The sequence below is a fragment of the Lepidochelys olivacea genome (genome assembly GCF_965140295.1).
Source record: "Lepidochelys olivacea isolate rLepOli2 genome assembly, chromosome: 3".
Lineage (NCBI taxonomy): Eukaryota > Metazoa > Chordata > Testudines > Cheloniidae > Lepidochelys > Lepidochelys olivacea.
In genome coordinates this window covers 120,602,348-120,621,601 of record NC_140413.1, presented here as the reverse complement: position 1 = coordinate 120,621,601, position 19,254 = coordinate 120,602,348, and the positions used below count along the sequence as shown (strand labels likewise).

Below are 19,254 nucleotides of genomic sequence, written 5' to 3'. Positions count from 1 at the left end.
ACACCGTAGCCTGGCCAGTCATGAAACTAGTTTTCAAAGCTTCTCTGATGTGCAGGGCGCCCAGCTGTGCTCTTCTAATCACCCTGGTGTCTGGCTGCGTGTAATTAGCCGCTAGACGATTTGCCTCAACCTCTCACCCCGCCATAAACGTCTCCCCCTTACTCTCACAGATATTGTGGAGCACACAGCAAGCAGCAATAACAATGGGAATACTGGTTTCGCTGAGGTCTAACCTAGTCAGTAAACTGCATCAGCGAGCTTTTAAACATCCAAATGCACATTCTACTTCCATTCTGCACTTGCTCAGCCTATAGTCGAACTGCTCCTTACTACTGTCCAGGGTTCTTATGTATGGCTTCATGAGCCATTGCGTTAAGGGGTAGGCTGGGTCCCCAAGGATAACTATAGGCATTTCAAACATCCCCAACGGTTATTTTCTGGTCTGGGAAGTAAGTTCCTTCCTGCAGCTGGTCAAACAGACCAGAGTTCCTGAAGATGTAAGCACCATGCACCTTTCCTCGCCATCCCACGTTGATGTCGGTGAAACAATCCTTGTGATCCACCAGTGCTTGCAGCACCACTGAAAAGTATCCCTTGCGGTTTACGTACTTGCTGCCAAAGTGGTCTGGTCCCAACCTAGGGATGTGTGTTCCGTCTATCGCCCCACCACAGTTAGGGAACCCCATTGCAGCGAAGCCATCCACTATGACCTGCACATTTCCCAGAGTCACTACCCTTGATAGCAGCAGCTCAGCGATTGCGCTGGCTACTTGGATCACAGCAGCCCCCACAGTAGATTTACCCACTCCAAATTGATTCCTGACTGACGGGTAGCTGTCTGGCATGGCAAGCTTCCAGAGGGCTATTGCCACTCTCAACTGTGAGGGCTGCTCTCATCTTGGTATTTTTGCACTTCAGGGCAGGGGAAAGCAAGTCAAAGTTCCACAAAAGTGCCCTTACGCATGCGAAAGTTTCGCAGCCACTGGAAATCATCCCAGACCAGCAACACTATGTGGTCCCACCAATCTGGGCTTGTTTCCCAGGCTCAGAATCGGTATTCCACGGCAGGAACCTGCCCCATTACCATCATGATGTCCAAATTGCCAGGGCCTGTGCTTTGAGCGAAGTCTATGTCCATGTCCTCATCACTGTCGTGATTGCACTGTCGTCACCTCCTTGCCTGCTTTTGCAGGTTCTGCACATGCTGCAGGATAATGTGCGAGGTGTTTACAATGCTCACAACAGCAGCGGTGAGCTGAGCGAGCTCCATGCTTGCCGTGGTACGGCGTCTGCAGGAGAGCAGAGTTGCAGCGGAAGCGGTGGATGAGGACGGATGCCACGAGAATAGATATTTATACAGAACGACGAGACGACCTGCAAGGTGAGTTCATGGCATCAGGAGAGCGGAGTTGCAGCGGAAGCGGTGGATGATGACAACATGGAGAAATTTGCTACTGAGACTGAGCTCATTTACGAGAGCAGAGTTGCAGCGGATGACGACGGTTAGCAGTCCTACTGCACCATCTCCTGACGACAGCACCCAGGACACAACAGCAGTGATGGTGAACTGAGCTGAGTGGGCTCCATGCTTGCCGTAGTATGGCATCTGCATGGAAAAAAGGCGCAAAACGATTGTCTGCCGTTGCTTTCACAGAGGGAGGGGCGACTGACGACTTGTACCCAAAACCATCCACGACTATGTTTTTGCCCCATCAGGCATTGGGAGCTTAACCCAGAATTCCAATGGGCAGCGGAGACTGCGGGATAGCTACCCACAGTGCACCACTCCGTAAGTTGATGTTAGCTCTCCCACCACTCTAAAAAAAACACCTCAACAAGGTAAACAGCCTCTGTTTAAACTGATGCTTTACCACACTGCAACTTGCTGCATTCGGGGGGGTGTTTTTCCACACCCGAGCGAGAAAGTTGTAGCACTGTTAACTGCCATTGTACACAAGCCCGTAACCTCGAAGAGATTGTAGAAAAGGTCTTCTGCTGTCAGTTCAAGAACACTCCTAACACAGAAAGTGTGCTGCAAAATGCATGAGGTTTCTTGATGCCAGTAAACAAATTATGCAATTCTGGGAGTTTAAATTCAATACGGGAACAGGCAACTTCCCACATCTTCTCCCCCCTGCTACCTACAATGCACCCAATTAGCACACAGCTTTGAAATTTCCCTACGGGGAGGGAAAAAACAAAACTTAGAGAGAAGGCCTCTGGTGACAAGTGGCAGAGTGAAGACAGCACAGTCACTGCTACTTTTACTTTAGCCGTATGGAGTGGAAATCAACTGCATGAAAAAACTTGTACAGATACAGACAGACATCATCTTCCTTTCCAAATGCAAACAGATGGACATCGTACCAAAAGGACTGAAGGTAAAAAATCCATTACAATCTACATACCACACAGACTATGCTGACAGCTTGTGCCACACGCTCTCAAAGAAACTGCGGAATCACCTGATCAACATCCTCTACAGCAAACAGGGAAAGATTAAGAATGAGCTCTCAAAAATGGATACTCTCATAAAAAACCAACCTTCCACACAAACTTCCTCGTGGCTGGATTTTACTAAAACTAGACAAGTCATTTACAACGCACACTTTGCTTCTCTACAAAAGAAAAAGGACACTAAACTTTCTAAACTACTACATGCTACAAGGGGCCACAGCAATGGTTCCCTCAACCCACCTAGCAATATTGTTAACCTATCCAACTATACTCAGCCCAGCAGAAGCAGCTGTTCTATCTCGGGGCCTTTCCTTCTGCCCCTCCACCCCCACGAACAGGATACAGTTCTGTGGTGACCTAGAATCCTATTTTCGATGTCTCCGACTCAAGGAATATTTCCAAAATACCTCTGAACAACATACTAATCCACAGAGACCTCCCTACCAACACTACAGAAAGAGGGATTCTAGGTGGACTCCTCCTGAAGGTCGAAACAGCAGACTGGACTTCTACATAGAGTGCTTCCGCCGACGTGCACGGGCTGAAATTGTGGAAAAGCAGCATCACTTGCCCCATAACCTCAGCCGTGCAGAACACAATGCCATCCACAGCCTCAGAAACAACTCTGACATCATAATCAAAAAGGCTGACAAAGGAGGTGCTGTTGTCATCATGAATAGGTCGGAATATGAACAAGAGGCTGCTCGGCAGCTCTCCAACACGAGTTTCTACAAGCCATTACCCTATGATCCCACTGAGAGTTACCAAAAGCAACTACAGCATTTGCTTAAGAAACTTCCTGAAAAGCACAAGATCAAATCCGCACAGACACACCCCTGGAACCCCGACCTGGGATATTCTATCTACTACCCAAGATCCATAAACCTGGAAATCCTGGGTGCCCCATCATCTCAGGCATTGGCACCCTGACAGCAGGATTGTCTGGCTATGTAGACTCCCTCCTCAGGCCCTACGCTACCAGCACTCCCAGCTACCTTTGAGACACCACTGACTTCCTAAGGAAACTTCAATCCATCGGTGATCTTCCTGATAACACCATCCTGGCCACTATGGATGTAGAAGCCCTCTACACCAACATTCCACACAAAGATGGACTACAAGCCATCAGGAACACTATCCCCGATAATGTCCCGGCTAACCTGGTGGCTGAACTTTGTGACTTTGTCCTTACCCATAACTACTTCACATTTGGGGACAATGTATACCTTCAGATCAGCGGCACTGCTATGGGTACCCGCATGGCCCCACAGTATGCCAACATTTTTATGGCTGATTTAGAACAACGCTTCCTCAGCTCTCGTCCCCTAAAGCCCCTACTCTACTTGCACTATATTGATGACATCTTCATCATCTGGACCCATGGAAAAGAAGCCCTTGAGGAATTCCACCATGATTTCAACAATTTCCATCCCACCACCAACCTCAGCCTGGTCCAGTCCACACAAGAGATCCACTTCCTGGACACTACAGTGCTAATAAACAATGGTCACATAAACACCACCCTATACCGGAAACCTACTGACCGCTATTCCTACCTGCATGCCTCCAGCTTTCACCCTGACCACACCACACGATCCATCGTCTACAGCCAAGCTCTGCGATACAACCGCATTTGCTCCAACCCCTCAGACAGAGACAGACACCTACAAGATCTCTGTCAAGCTTTCTTACAACTACAATACCCACCTGCGGAAGTAAAGAAACAGATTGATAGAGCCAGAAGAGTTCCCAGAAGTTACCTACTACAGGACAGGCCTAACAAAGAAAATAACAGAACGCCACTAGCCGTCACCTTCAGCCCCCAACTAAAACCCCTCCAACGCATTATTAAGGATCTACAACCTATCCTAAAGGATGACCCAACACTCTCACAAATCTTGGGAGACATGACAGTCCTTGCCTACAGACAGCCCCGCAACCTGAAGCAAATACTCACCAACAACCACATACCACACAACAGAACCACTAACCCAGGAACTTATCCTTGCAACAAAGCCCGTTGCCAATCGTGCCCACATATCTATTCAGGGGACACCATCACAGGGCCTAATAACATCAGCCACACTATCAGAGGCTCGTATACCTGCACATCCACCAATGTGATATATGCCATCATGTGCCAGCAATGCCCCTCTGCCATGTACATTGCTCAAACTGGACAGTCTCTACGTAAAAGAATAAATGGACACAAATCAGATGTCAAGAATTATAACATTCATAAACCAGTCGGAGAACACTTCAATCTCTCTGGTCACGCAATCACAGACATGAAGGTCGCTATCTTAAAACAAAAAAACTTCAAATCCAGACTCCAGCGAGAAACTGCTGAATTGGAATTCATTTGCAAATTGGATACTATTAATTTAGGCTTAAATAGAGACTGGGAGTGGCTAAGTCATTATGCAAGGTAGCCTATTTCCTCTTGTTTTTTCCTACCCCCTCCCCCCCAGATGTTCTGGTTTAACTTGGATTTAAACTTGGAGATTGGTCAGTTTTGAAGGGGTTTTACCAGCAGGAGAGTGAGTTTGTGTGTGTATGGGGGTGGGGGGGGATGTGAGAAAACCTGGATTTGTGCTGGAAATGGCCCACCTGATGATCACTTTAGATAAGCTATTACCAGCTGGACAGTGGGGTGGGAGGAGGTATTTTTTCATATTCTCTGTGTATATATAAAGTCTGCTACAGTTTCCACGGCATGCATCCGATGAAGTGAGCTGTAGCTCACGAAAGCTCATGCTCAAATAAATTGGTTAGTCTCTAAGGTGCCACAAGTACTCCTTTTCTTTTAGCTTTGGGAGAGGGTCCTTTAGGGGAATTTCAACAGTGCAAAGGGGGATGGCAAGGGACATGAGAGTCACACTGCTGAATTTCGACCCCTGATATTGGTTTGGGAGATTCAGAAATCTATTGTAAGGCCAAGCAGACTTGTTACTTTAGGAATGGGTTCTTGAATTTATAGTAGCAGGACCTTCCCTACACTCCATCTGAAAGAAAGGAAAAGAGCTGAGCAACAGGGAGGCCACAGAAAAAATCATGAAGAAATGCAGTTCTCAGGGTAAATGGGAGAAACCCAATACCACCATAGCAAGGAGACATAGCAGGGGAAACTGACTAAAAATAATGCAAGACGTTGAATATTTTTGCATCCTTGAAGACAGTTTATATTTGATCCCCTCCCTAGTTTTCAATGCTATCACAACCATCTCCAAAAACATGGCAGGAGCTCCAAAGACTGACTGACTTCCTTTCTAAGGGGATCGTGGCCAAAGCTGAACCACCATCTAAAAGTACTATTCCCCTGATCTTGAAGTCCTTGCCCTTACTGGGGGGAGACGGGACATAGTAGTAGTTGATCAAAGGAGTTATTTTCATCCAACTGACTGAGCATGTTTCACAAACCAATGGGCAAAGCTGCTATTCCCCTCTTAGCATTTTCTCCTTACTGTCTGCCCTCTTCTTTTAAAGATGGCCAATTCCTTCTTTCTCCAGCTTGCATACCTGTAAGCTGCAGCAGAAACCCATTTCCTGCTAAGTCACAGTAGCACGTTAAGGGACACACTACAAGTTATTTTCAAAGAAACGTCTACAGAACCCTTTAAACAGAGTCCTACAGCCACCAACATTTTTTTAAATCGCTGTGGCACCTAAACCTGCTCAGAGCAAGTTAGCAGGCATTTTTAACACAATGCCAGTGGCTACAAGAGCCTTCTCTAAACTACCGCTTTCAACGTTGCTTCTACTTATGGAGCTGAAATGGCAGCAGCAATAGTCATAGGTGCCAGAACTAGAGGTGCTGGGGGTGCTACCACAACCCCCTGGCTTGAAGTGGTTTCCATTATACTGTATACAGTTCTACAGTTTGGTTAAATGGCTCTCAGCACCCCCACTATAAAAATTTGTTCTATTTTTTAAATTTTTAAAAATTTGCACCCCTGGCAATAATGGGAATTTTGGACAAAATACGTAGCGGCGTCATATAGCCCACTACAACTGCTATCACCCTTGAACAAACTCAGCCTATATTGCAGAAATGTATGTTTTACATTCCATCCTGCATGAGAGTAAGTCCAAGATGAAGCAGGAAAGTTCAGACTGGATGTTACAAAGTTTGGTTGACTACAAAATCTTTCCAGTTTTCTTTTAGGGATAGGAGAGACCAGGAATTTGAGTGCTATCAGAATTTTAAAGAACAAAAATAAATGTTAACATTGGAACAATGTACAAGGGATGGGATGAATTCCTCATTACTTGCAGTTTTTAAATCTCTATTTACGAGATCTGCTCTAGCCATTAAGTACTAATGAAAAATTTCACCCTAAAACTGTTCACTGGGAAGGTTATTACTCCCTGATTCTTCTCAGTTTCAATAACCAATGACTTTTTTTAAAGTATAAAGGCAGCCCCTACATCCAAACTCGAAAAGCTTCACTCAGGGTGAACAAGAAAAGAGAATATTTCTTTGAACCAAGATGAATGGCCAATATAAGTATTTTCTACTAGCTAGGAGTGACCGAAAAGCACTAAGACTGTCCCATCAGCTTCTCCTTCACAAACACATCCTTGCCAATGACTGATCAATACAATCTTGTCACTGCTAACTCCCAATCATGTCAGCAACTAGCATGCTAATTCAGCAATATGCAGAAACCCCTTCTTCGTTCCCTATCTACTCACAAACAGATGGCGTTTCAGAAGAGCAGTTTTCCAACTGCATCAATGCTAGAGTGATATCTACAATTACATGCATCTTGTCGAAACATATATCATTACCAATGTTCACTTATTTAAAACTATTATTGTTATAGCAGCATAGCTGTGCCTGATGCTCTACAGAATTGTAAGACATAGGCCCTAAAAACTCACAATCTAAACAGACAACACAGAGACAAGAGAGAGACAAGGTAGGTGAGGTAATAACTTTTATTGGACCAACTTTTGTCAGTGAGAAAGACAAGCTTTTGAGCTACACAGAGCTGCTGCTTCTTCTTCGTTACCTCACCTACCTCGTCTCTCTAGTATCCTGGGTCCAACATGCCTACACCACCACGGCATATGACAGAGACAAAGTAGCTAGGGAGTCATGCAACAAGATATCGCTTATCCTTTCCTATTTTCCCTTTTATATACCTTTTTAAAACCTTTGCCGACTTATCTTTTATTTTCAGTTGTGCGTGTGTTTGAACCAATGCCCAGCTACATGATTTTCTTTAATAAAACACTGCACTTTAAAAAGCACCTTTCATCTAAGGATCCCAAAGTATTCTATAAACATTAAGCCCCACAAGTCCTATAGGAGGTAAGCAAAACGCATTATCCCCATTATACAGCTGAATATAGTAAGACACAGAGAAGTTGAGGCTTATGCAAGATTACACAGTAAATTAGTAGGAACAGAATCCAGGAATCTTGACTCCCAGTCTGATTCTCTAACCATTAGGTAGATCTGCATAAGATGCATTTGTGATCAGTGTAACTCTTCAAGAGAGAAATGTGATTTCACTAGGAAAAAAAAAAACAATGGAATCTTCTCAGAGCACTAATCCAGATAGGTTAGCAGTTATTTTTAATATTTATGTAGCAGTAGCATCCAGAAGCTATGATATGAGCTCCATTGTGCTGACCATGGAGAAGCAATGCTTAGAGCACATACTAATGTAATTATTGGAATACTTGTTATAGTCATGCAAATACCAGGGTTTCCCCTATACAAATGACAGTGGAACCTGATCCAGCCTGGACTCAAGCGTCTACGTATTAGCAAACATTGAATGAGATCCCAAAATTCATTAGGATTTCTCAAATCAATCAAGTGGAGGTAAACCCTGAGGGCATTCAAATGAGATGAAAATTGGGCAGAGCCACTTTTAAAAAAGCCCTGCACTTTTTGGCTGCACAACAAAATCTATTTTTAAAAAACTGCACAAGGATCAAGCTAAATTTTAAGACCACGTGTATGATGAGTGGTTTAAGTGATTTTGCCAAAAGAAAGCCAATATATTCAGAAAACAAAAGTTAGTATGGTGGTGGATACATAGAGTAGTGGTATAATAAAACATGCAGTAAAGTTCCAAAGGTCTAAACTTAAACAAAGGCACGTTTGAATCCAAGAAATAGGTCACAGCCTCATGACCAGACAGATGGAAAGAAAGCATTGTGGTCACTGCAGCTACACACACCCCATTCAGAGGAGCCAATACAATCTTTACCACATTCTCTAGTGCTTCCACTAGCCCCCATCCTACCAGCATCACCACAGTCTTCTCTGGATTTACTCTCAGCCAGCCCACTCCTATCCAAGCCACAATCACTACGATTCAACCACACCATCTGGGGTAATGAAAATGCAGAGAGATCTGAATATTATCAGCATAATGAAGCTCTATCAAGCCATCTCTACACATTAACCTACCCAGGAGGAGAGGTGACAAGCTGTAACCCACCCTAAACCAGAGTCCTCAGAACAAAAAGTAATTACTCTCTGGGATCACTCAAAGGAACAAAGCTCTGTCTACTTGCGCACAAACCCAAGCAGGAGTCAACACCATCTCACAATCAATGGTCAGTCCACTAATATCAGCACAGACACCCAATCATCAATGCAGGCTCAGGCCTTGTCTACACTACACAGTTTTGTCGACAAAACAGTGGAGGTATACACACTACAATGCTCCTCCTGCCAATTTAATACTCTTGCCACACTGACAAAATAAAACCACCTCAACGAGTGCTTTTTGCAACAAGTTATATCAATACACTGTCAGCGAAGACACTGCGCTTGCTTATGTTGCCATAAATGGCCTCCAGAAGGTGTCCAACAATGCCCATCCTGACCACTCTGTTCAGCAGTTCGAACTCCACTGCCCTGCAGCCACGTACACAGGCATCTGCCCCTCCCACATTAAAGGACCAGGAATTTTTGAAATTCCACTTCCTGTTTGCTGAGCATGGAGAGCTCACATCACATCTTCCCAGCTGACCATGACGGCTCCATGCAGCAAACGCTCTCCTGCTTGGAGTACACCAGAGTTTTTGGATCTGCTGGGTCTGTAGGGAGAGGAGGCTGTGCAGTCCCAGCTCTGCTCCAGCTGTAGGAATTTCGATATCTACAGGCAGATTTCTTGTGGCATGTTGGGGAAGGGCCATGAACTGGACATGCATCAGTGCCGTCCAAAGATCAAGGAGCTGAGGCAGACGTACCAGAAGGCAAGGGAGGCAAACTGTAGCTCTGGTGCTGCACCAAAGACCTGACACTTCTACAAAAAGCTGGACACCATCCTTGGCAGCCACCCACCTCCACCACCAAAAGCCCTGTGGATACTTCAGGGGGTCTGGAGACAGTAGCCAGCAGACTCAACCCTGAGGACAAAAGTGGTGGACAAGGAAATGGAGTTGGAGGATGAGGTGGGATAGGCGACAGGTTCATCTGGTAGCGTGGCAAGCCAGGACCTCTTCTCAATTCTGGAGGGTTCAAGTCAGTCCCAGCACTCCAGCTCTGGCACGCATGATACAGAAGAGGGGAAACTCTGGTAAGTGCTCATTTTGATTTGATACTGCTTGGTTACATGAGGTAGAGCGGTCCTTTGTTTCGTTATATGCTAGAAGAGGGTTGGGGGATGCAAATGCTGCTAGTATTTTACATTTCTGTGTGCTTCCCGTTCCCCTATGCAGCTATGCAGTGGGGGCCCTGCAGAAAAGTTTGTTAATGCACACCAAAATTTCATGGGAATCCTCCAGAGAGATCTCTAGGAAACTTTCCTGGAGGTACTTGCCAATCCTCTGCCGAAGGTTCCTTGGGAAAGCCACTTTGTTTCTTCCCCCGCAGTAGGAAACTTTGCCACACCTATCGGCAATCACTTGTTCAGGGCCCAAAGCAGCACACAAACGAGCAGCATAGGGACCCAGTCTGAAGCCGGATGCATGCAGGAGAAGCATCCTTTTTTACCCTCAGGAGTGAACTAATGGCTTCAATTACCCCACATGTGGAAAATGGCGGTAGAATATACAATAGTGTCCCTAGGTGCTTGCAGTGATCCCCTTAAAAAGACACTTAGACTCTCTGCCCCATCTTGGACCTTTACCACCCCCATGGGCCGAACTCATCATGTTGAGGGCACTTGCTGAGCTGCGTGCTTGCCAAGGGAGAGTGAGAAAGAGGTGTATTTAACTATAAAATGATTCAGTGCTGTGAATGCACTCACAACACTGCCTCTGTTTATTGTGTTTCTGCAGCTGTGCCCTCGAGAGGAACCCCTTACACACCGGCAAGGCATCTCCATCAGATAAAGGGGGCGACCAGGAAAAGTAAGGAGGACATGTTTAGGGGGGTGCTCCAATTGTCTGATGCCCCAGATCATGACCATAGGGCATGGAAAAAGAGACAGTTAATGAAAAACTGAAAATAGGTAGCCTAGAGAGGAAGCAGGGCCCAGTGCATATTATAGTGGGAGAGGAGCAAAAGATAAAACTGATGGAGGACCAAACAGAGATGCTGAACTCCCTCACTGTGCTGCAGTCAGAACACGTGTGTGCTCTCCTCCCCTTGCAGCCTATACAGAACTGCGTTCCATACCCTCCCCAAACTCCTCACACACATTCCTTGCATGTTTCTGGCCCCTCACAGAAGCCTTTTCACACCACCCCTTCGGATAGGTTTCCTAAGGACAGCTGAACTTGTACACAGCTATGAGAGCCTACATTGAGGGAGTGCTCTTAAGTGGCATATCCCTTGCAAGAAATCAAATGCTGTGTATTGGTTATTGCTGTTTAATAAAAACGTACTCAGAAAGAAAAATAAAGATTCATTTTCTTTCTACATATGGTATTTGCTGCTGGAATTTCATACACAGTGGCAACTGGCACATTTGCAGGTTACAAATCACACTCAGGAAGCAATCAGCACAAGGGTCATTCCAGGCAGCAAGCAAACAGTGCCCGGCTGAATGCATTACATAGACACATTACTGGGGCTCATTGTCAAAATGCTACTTCAAAGCCTTCCTAATTCAAATAGCCCCTCTAATAGCCCTGGTATCTGGCTGCTCAAAATCAGTCATCAGTCTCGACACTCCACCCCTGTGGAAACTTTTCCCCCTTAGCTTCACAGATATTATGCACAGTACACCAGGCTGCTATGACCAGGTTCCTCACAGAGGTCTAACTTGACATAAAGGCAGCGTCAGCAAGTTTTTAATCTGCCAAACTCACAATCAGTGGTCATTCTGCACCTGCGCAGCCTGTTGTTGAAGCGCTCCTTGCTGCTGTCAAGGTTTCTGCTTACTCCAGGGGGAATTCTGCCCCACTGTGCAATACAGAATTTGCGCAGAAATTAATGTTCTGTGCAGAATTTCTTCCCTTCCCCCGGCCCATAGAAATGGGCTGCAGTGCTGCTGGTTGCCACTAGGGTCCACTGGACCTAGCAACGCAAAACAGAAGACACTGCCAGGAGGAGGAGTTGAAACTGGAGGGTTCCAGGCAGCTGCACTTCCCAGCACACCCTAAAGGAAGGAGATGGCACACAGGAAACTCCACACAAGCCCAGGTCCCAGCATCAGGCTGTTCTCCCTCTAGATCCCTGAGTTCTGGAAGGGAAGTGGTGAGTGCAAGTGTCTGGGCTGGGAGGGCATCCCACAGCTGGGCTCTGAGGATAAGGGACTGCGAGTGTCTGAGCTGGGGGATCCCCACGGCTGGGCTTTGGGAGGGTAGGGCTGCACCTTGCAGCTGGGCTCAGGGAGGGAGGGGGCAGAGAAACAGGAACTGAGTTGTCATAGGGGTTTCTTTAACTCTCTACTCCTGGGGCAATTTTTCTGGTCTGTGATTACACAGTGTTATTCTGACAAATTATGCAGAATTTTAAAATACTGTGCACAGAATTTTTTATTTTTTGGTGCAGGAGTATCCAGTGTAAGGCTTCATGAGACACGGGAGTAAAGGGTACACTGGGTCTCCCAGGATCACTATGGGCATTTCAACATCCCCCATTGCAATCTTCTGGTCTGGAAAGAAAGTTCCTTCTTGCAGCTTTCTATACAGGCCAGTGTTCCTGAAGATGCGTGTGTCAAGCACCTTCCCTGACCACCCCGCGTTGATATCAGTGAAATGACCCCAGTGATCCACCAGCACCTGCAATACCACAGAGAAGTAGCCCTTTCTATTGTTGTACTCAGTCACAAGATGGTCTGGGGCCAAAATTGGGATATGCATGCCATCTATTGCCCCGCCGCAGTTAGGGAAACCCATCACTGCAAAGCCATCCACTATTTCATGCACATTTCCTAGAGTCACAGTTCTTAGCAGGATGCAATTAATGGCCCTGTACGCTTGAGTTGCCAGCTTCCACACAAGGATTCCCACATGATTCTCCACCAAGAGGACAGCTTTCATTTTGATGCCCTTGAGCCACAGGGCAAGGGAAAGCTACGCACACAGTTCCAGAAGGTGGTTTCGCGCATTCAAAAGTTCTGCAGCCACTGCTTGTCATCCCAGAAGTGCATAACACTGCTTGTTTTCCTGAGCCCCATAGCGACAGTCCACCGTGTGCAGCTGCTCTCTGAATACCAAAAGTAACCTGATGTTGTTTCTTTCCATGACACACAACAGGGCAGGCACCAGGAATTCTAGTTCGGATTCGCAGCTCATGAAATACTGCATGATCAGCCACATTGTGTTCAGGGGCGGTTGAAAAACGGCACAAAACACAGTTGGAAGCCAATGGAATGAGGGGCCAGAAAAAACTGCATCATGGGGTGGTGAGCCCACATCCACGATGCACTGCGATCCACTCCCCATTACTACAACTCCTAGTTGCAGAAGATGACAAGTTGCACAGTAGAATAGTTACCCACAGTGCACTCCTCGCTCTCAATGCTAGAGCGCCAACTGTGGATGCGCTTCACCGACACAAGGAGCATTGTGTGAACATGCATAAGTACTGTCATTATAATGGTTTATGATTGTTGGCATAACTTGTGTCAATTTAATCCTGTAGTGTAGACACAGCCTTAGTGTCATAACAAGGACTAAAGTCAGCATAACAAGGGACAAGCTGATCTGAACTTTCTAGGTACTCACTGTACCCTTCTCCATAATCTCAACCAAAAATGGAAGACAAGAAACAAATCTACAGCTGCTCAGACTATCATAGTCAAGCAATGATGTCACGTGCAAAGTTTGTATGTATGCTTCCTTACAAGAGTGTGCATTCTGCCCTCCTTAAAAGGGCCTGTCAACCATTTCCACCAGTAGAGGTCCTTGTTCTTTCCTGCTATCTTTTGAAGGACAGAGAGCACAGACTGTGGAACAAAAAGTTATCCCAGTACCTCCAGAACTTCAGTGAGCAACACCAGCATAAATTCAAACAGAGAACATCCTGCTCTGTTCCAACAGCAGTGGACATCTCATTCTAAATCACAGCTACTTTCAGTATAAAACAGCTCAAAGTTTCCTCCCAACAGAAGGCACTTGAATCAGCCTCTGGAAGAAGAGCCTGGACTAAGCAGGCTATCCAACCCATGGAATAAATCTATTTGCCTCACAGGGAATAAATCTATTTAGCATCAGTAAAATCTCAAAACTTGTTTTCGCATTCTGCACAACCCTAGTACTGCATCTTAAGCAATTTTTAGGTCACCATCAGTCGTCTTCAGCCCAGGACTCCCACCAGTGCCATTCCAGCCATCTGCTCTCTTTATAAATAACCATCACAAAAACCACCAACGCAGTTCGTAGTGAAAACAAAATTGTTCTTATAAGACTTTTCAGATAATCCCTCTTCCCCCCCACAACAACATTATCCTCACTCAGTGCTCTCATATTTCATTTATTCAGAGTAACAAGTATTTCCACACAAAACTCTGTATTAATAAAAAGATGTTCTTGAAGCCGCAGACCTCTGGAGGTAAAGACAGTGGGGCCTTCTAGTGCAACAGATAAGCTAGCACTAGTAGTGAACCCAGACTATAATTTCTACAAGGGGTACTAACCCCTTTCCCAATTGAGATTCCAGGAGGAAGGCTCCCTGAACCAACGCTCCCATGCTTCTCTGGTGAATGATGTGGTTTGGTGTTAGAGTTTTATGGACTAGATATGTTCTGCACAGATATTTACTTGGTTAAAAAAAAGGAACATCTCTTCAGTATGCTGGCAGTATGTGATGGGCACACCAATGAAGACAGACTTCTCGAAGACGTGCAGCTCTGAGAAGCAGAGGATTGAATCACCCCGTTTTAAAATTCTTATTTGCTTTTAATAGTACCACACAGAGATTTTAGTCGTTAGAGATACAAAATAATTGTTATTCACCGTGGCTGATTAGGATTCATAACAGGAGTTCTGTATCTTTGGGCTTACCCCACCCTATATACTTGTCCCATGCCTTCCTAGAAAAGTTGCTACAGGCATTCTCACTTGGAAACACATGCAACTGGTGCTGATTTAATACTATTCAATGATTACTCAGCTAATTTAGCAGTTTTTCATCACATAATTGCTCAGCTAATAATGACAATATTCATCTAATACATGTATTCAATAAATGTTTTCCTAGTACTCAACCAGTTTTAACTGCTTTATCTAGTTCATTTTGTCAGATATTGTTGGGCAAGATCCTCATGACCACATGAGCCCCTTTATGCTGAGGAAGAAGGCTGGAGCAGCATTAAAAGGCTCTAAAGGCCCCACATCTATCCAGAGAAGGATTCCTTTGATGCAGGCACTGATGAAGACAGCTGTAAGGCTGCCTTCTGACTAGTTCCACTGAAGGAACTGCACATTAAAAAAAAAAAAAATCGTGACAGACCAACCTAATTTCCTTATTTGGCAGGGTTACTGGTCAAGTGGATGGGGAGATATTATCTTACCATCAAGAAAGTCCTACATGAAGCAATTCTTAAAATGCACTTATACTGTACTTAGTGATAATCAGGTGTAAGAAATATCCCAATGGAAAGTGATGGCTGGAAACAGAGCAATAATTCAAGAACACATATGTAACACCTCTAGCATCAAAAGGCGTTCATGGAGCAGATTTACATCAAAGGAGAAATGAAGACATAGGTGCAAGATTCTATATCCCTAGCTCTCTACAACTTTGATTCAGGGAAGATGGGAAGTGAGGGAACACAAGCAGTTAGCTGGATGCTGAACATGCCTCTCTGATCTAGTAAACACCCATCCCAGGTTCACCCCTTTGTCTGACAAATGAACTCAGGACCATTTTCAAAACTCACTTGACAGCCATGCTCCTCTGCAACTGAGTTGGCAGCCTGCTCCGTTGTTACTTTTGGTACTTTAATGGGGCCCATTCTTAACTAGGTCCCCACTCCTCAGCACCAAGATCAGATCACTTCTGCCCACTTCTCCCATGGTGCCCCCTTCCACCATCAGGCAGTGAAGTCTGCCCTACCTAGCAAAACTCATTAGGCCAGGCTTTCCTTCCAGCCTGGATGTGGCAGGGGTAATATGTAGTTTCAAACATCACAAAAATCACTTTCATATTCAGTTGTAAACGGATTTTAATTTGAAGACTGATTATATTGAGCAGAACGATGGTCTTGTGGCTACAACACAAGGATGGCAGTCAAAAGAGCTGGGTTCTATTATTGGCCCTGCCCCAAACTTCCAGTATTGGTTTTGGGCAAGTCATTTAATCTCTCTCTGTCCCTCAGTTTTATCATCTGTAAAATGTTAATTGAAATCACACTAATATTTTTGTGGGTGTACGTTAATACTGAATCATTTAAACATACATTTTAACTTTGGATTTTTTCCTTCTCTCAACTCACTGTATGTTGCCCCTACTGAACTACATCATCAGGCTGAAGATCACTTCAAGAACTATTCAGTAGTTTAAAACATAGTAATCATATGTGTAAGGATTTTAGAACAAACAACAATTAAGTAGGTGAGAACAACTATCACACTCTGTACAAAAGGGACTAAAAAGTGTAACATGAAAGTCTTTCTCCATGAACAAGCCAGCCACAGCAATTAGCTAGCTTCCAGGTTTACAACCCAGAACACAAAACATTTCAAACCTGTTTTTTTAAAGCTGCTATTTCACAGAAAACTGATGGACACATTTCTAATTAAGGTCTCACCTTAAATAAAAAATAAGCAATTTTATATAGTTGCACTTTGTTTGCACTATAAACTAAGAAACAGGTCCATTACTGCAACCTTTACTCATAAAAGTAATCCAGTTGAGTGCAATTAGTAAGGACTACTGGCATGATTAAGGGTTCCAGGATCAAACCCAGAGCTAATATCTCTGAGGTTCACCAAGATTTTACTGTTATGGAAAAAAAGTAGCTCTTAACGATTTTATTATAACAACTCTACCAAAATTCTTAATTTAATGAAAACTCCATTTTATTCTATTCATAAGTCACCCTTTTATACAAACTATTTCTATTTAAATTGAAAAACTGATCACTAGATATTCAGTGTCCATGCTTTACTCATATATTCATCTCCAAAGCTATAAATATTTTAAAAATGGATTATGGTAAAGCACTTGCTATTTTGATGCTATATAGTGAATATCATTCAGCAGATTCTCTCAGTTCTAATCTTAAATTTCACAACCAGTCTGTGAAGTCTGGCATTTAAAATTCCTCTCTCTAGTTTACAGCTCTGATACACACAAACCCCAGTTGTAAACAACACTTATTAAAACCTCTAATTTGAAAACATTGTGTGGGGTGGCTCATGAATGGGTATTCCTTGGACAGGCATACTTCAGCCTGGAAGAATGGACTGGCCTACAAGAGTATATGACTGCAGTTACATTTTTAATGTACAAATTTAAGAAACCAGTTCTCTCTTCTAGAGGCCTCGTATTCAAATATTAAGTGCTGAACAGGCAAATAATTCCTTCACTTTTCAGGACATCATGCTCAAGCATGTGCCCTGGACATGGGCATTTACTGAACCCTTCAGTATACCCATACCAGAAAAGAGAAGAAGGAAAAGGAATTACAGTTGCTAGGCAAATTCCCCCCCATCCTTCTGTAAATTTGGAAACCCCAGAGTGAAAAAAAGGTCATGGACAAAAACCTAGTGTTACAGATACTGCATGGAAGACTAGAGCTGACACAGGATCACATTACTACAGCTTCCCACACACACCAGCACAAAAGCACCCGCTTGCTCACTGTATCCCATCCTCCCCCACGGTTTCTAGGTGCAAGCTACCACCAGAAATGTCCTTACAAAGAGATGCAAAGTGCAGGACTAGCACCATTTAAAACGAGAGAGATGAGGGCATAGGGAGCAATACAGTTTATTAGAGGAAGAGAAATACCCAAACAGAGCTACCCAGATGTCCATTGCATCTAGAACCGCAGGTAGATAGAATTTGTTTCTCAGACTAATCTCCTACCATCCCCAGCTGGTCTCTCCTTCCCTTAGTTTGGGTAGCAGTGGTCCGAGGAGAGTGGAGGAGGTGGTCTCTCCTTTCCAGGGCACTAATTTGGAGCACCAATCACACTGCTAACAAAATGTGGTGGCTGTTGCTGCTGCTGAAGCAGAAGATTGTCTGTGACCACCCAGCACCGAGCAGCCCGGGTCCCGAGCGCCCCTCATCTCCGCGGCTAGCCCATGGATTTCACACCCACCTCCAGAACAAAAGAAAAACAGATCCGGAGCCGCCTGCCTCGGTGCGTGTGACAGCCTCACCCGGGGAGCCGGCTGCTCCCTGAGCCACCCCCCTCTCTCTCCCCCCTGCACAGGAGGCAAACTCGGCGAAGCGACCAGCACAGATTTCCCCCCCCCCGCCTCCCAGCCGCGTGCGGGGGCAGGCGCGGGGGGCCCGCCAGCTGCAGCCCTGCTCCAGCCTCGGCGCGCACAGACAGCCCCGGCGCTGCCCTCCCCCGGGGCGAGCCTCCCCCCTCCAGCCCAGGCGCTGGCCATCGCCGCTGCTCTCGCTGTGCCCCGCACAGGGTCGTGCCCCACGCACCCCCCCCCCCGGCTTACCGCTCCCGGGCGCAGAGCAGGCGGCGGCCACCCTCCGGCTGCTTCCCTCCAGCCCCAGCCTGCCTCCGCCCGCAGCCCAGCGTCTGGGGCTGGCTCCCGTCTCCGTCTCTGCCTGCTACTGAGGCGGCTGCTGCTGGGCCTGGCTCCGCCTCCACGTGATGCGGCCACATGACCCAACACACTTCCCCGAGCCCCGGCGCCCTTCCCACCCCTCCGGCTCCCGCAGTGGCCGCGGCCGGAGCTGGCTGCGTTCAGGTGGGGCTAGCCGCGCGTCAGGCCGGCGAGAGGCTGGTGTGCCAGGGCTCATCCCGGGAAATGGGTCCACGCTGCCTGGCAACAGCCTGGCTTTTGCCTGGGACAGGAGCCCGCCATCAACGACAAGAGGCAAACTTGGACGTGCGGGCAGCCGGGTATTGCTAACGCCAAGTATTGCGAAATCACCGGTCTGCCTACTCTCCCCTCCCCAAAAAAAAAAAAAAAAAAAAAAAACATATTGGCCTAAAACTTAAAAATAATGTGAGGGTCTTTTGTATGCGATGTTGGTGCATAGAGTTTTCCCATCTTCAAGGCATGCTGCCTTCAGAGCTAGAAACTTACATATAAAAAAAAAGTGAGGGCTCAGAGTCTCAGGTGATAACCTGAGCCCATGTGGAGCTTTAAGAACCACCCCCCCAAACTATTATAAAGACTTGCAGTACAATGGTGAGCAACACAATGCTGCAACCCTGCTTTTGTGTTTCCCTTCCTCTCACCTCCCATTCAGCTGTGTGTGCCTGAAGGCACAAGGCCCCCTTTTGCAACTGAGAG

At 45.8% G+C, this 19,254-nt stretch overlaps 1 protein-coding gene across 3 annotated transcripts in view; it reads right to left on the bottom strand.

Moving 5' to 3' along the window:
- Window positions 1-18,579, bottom strand: part of TULP4 (TUB like protein 4) — a 283,777-nt gene extending 265,198 nt beyond the window's left edge. For all 3 annotated transcript variants that reach the window (XM_084624123.1, XM_084624125.1, XM_084624124.1), the window contains exon 1: window positions 18,448-18,579. The gene's annotated coding sequence lies outside the window, so the exon portion shown is untranslated. The remainder of the gene's footprint in view (window positions 1-18,447) is intronic.
- Window positions 18,580-19,254: the final 675 nt, after the last annotated feature.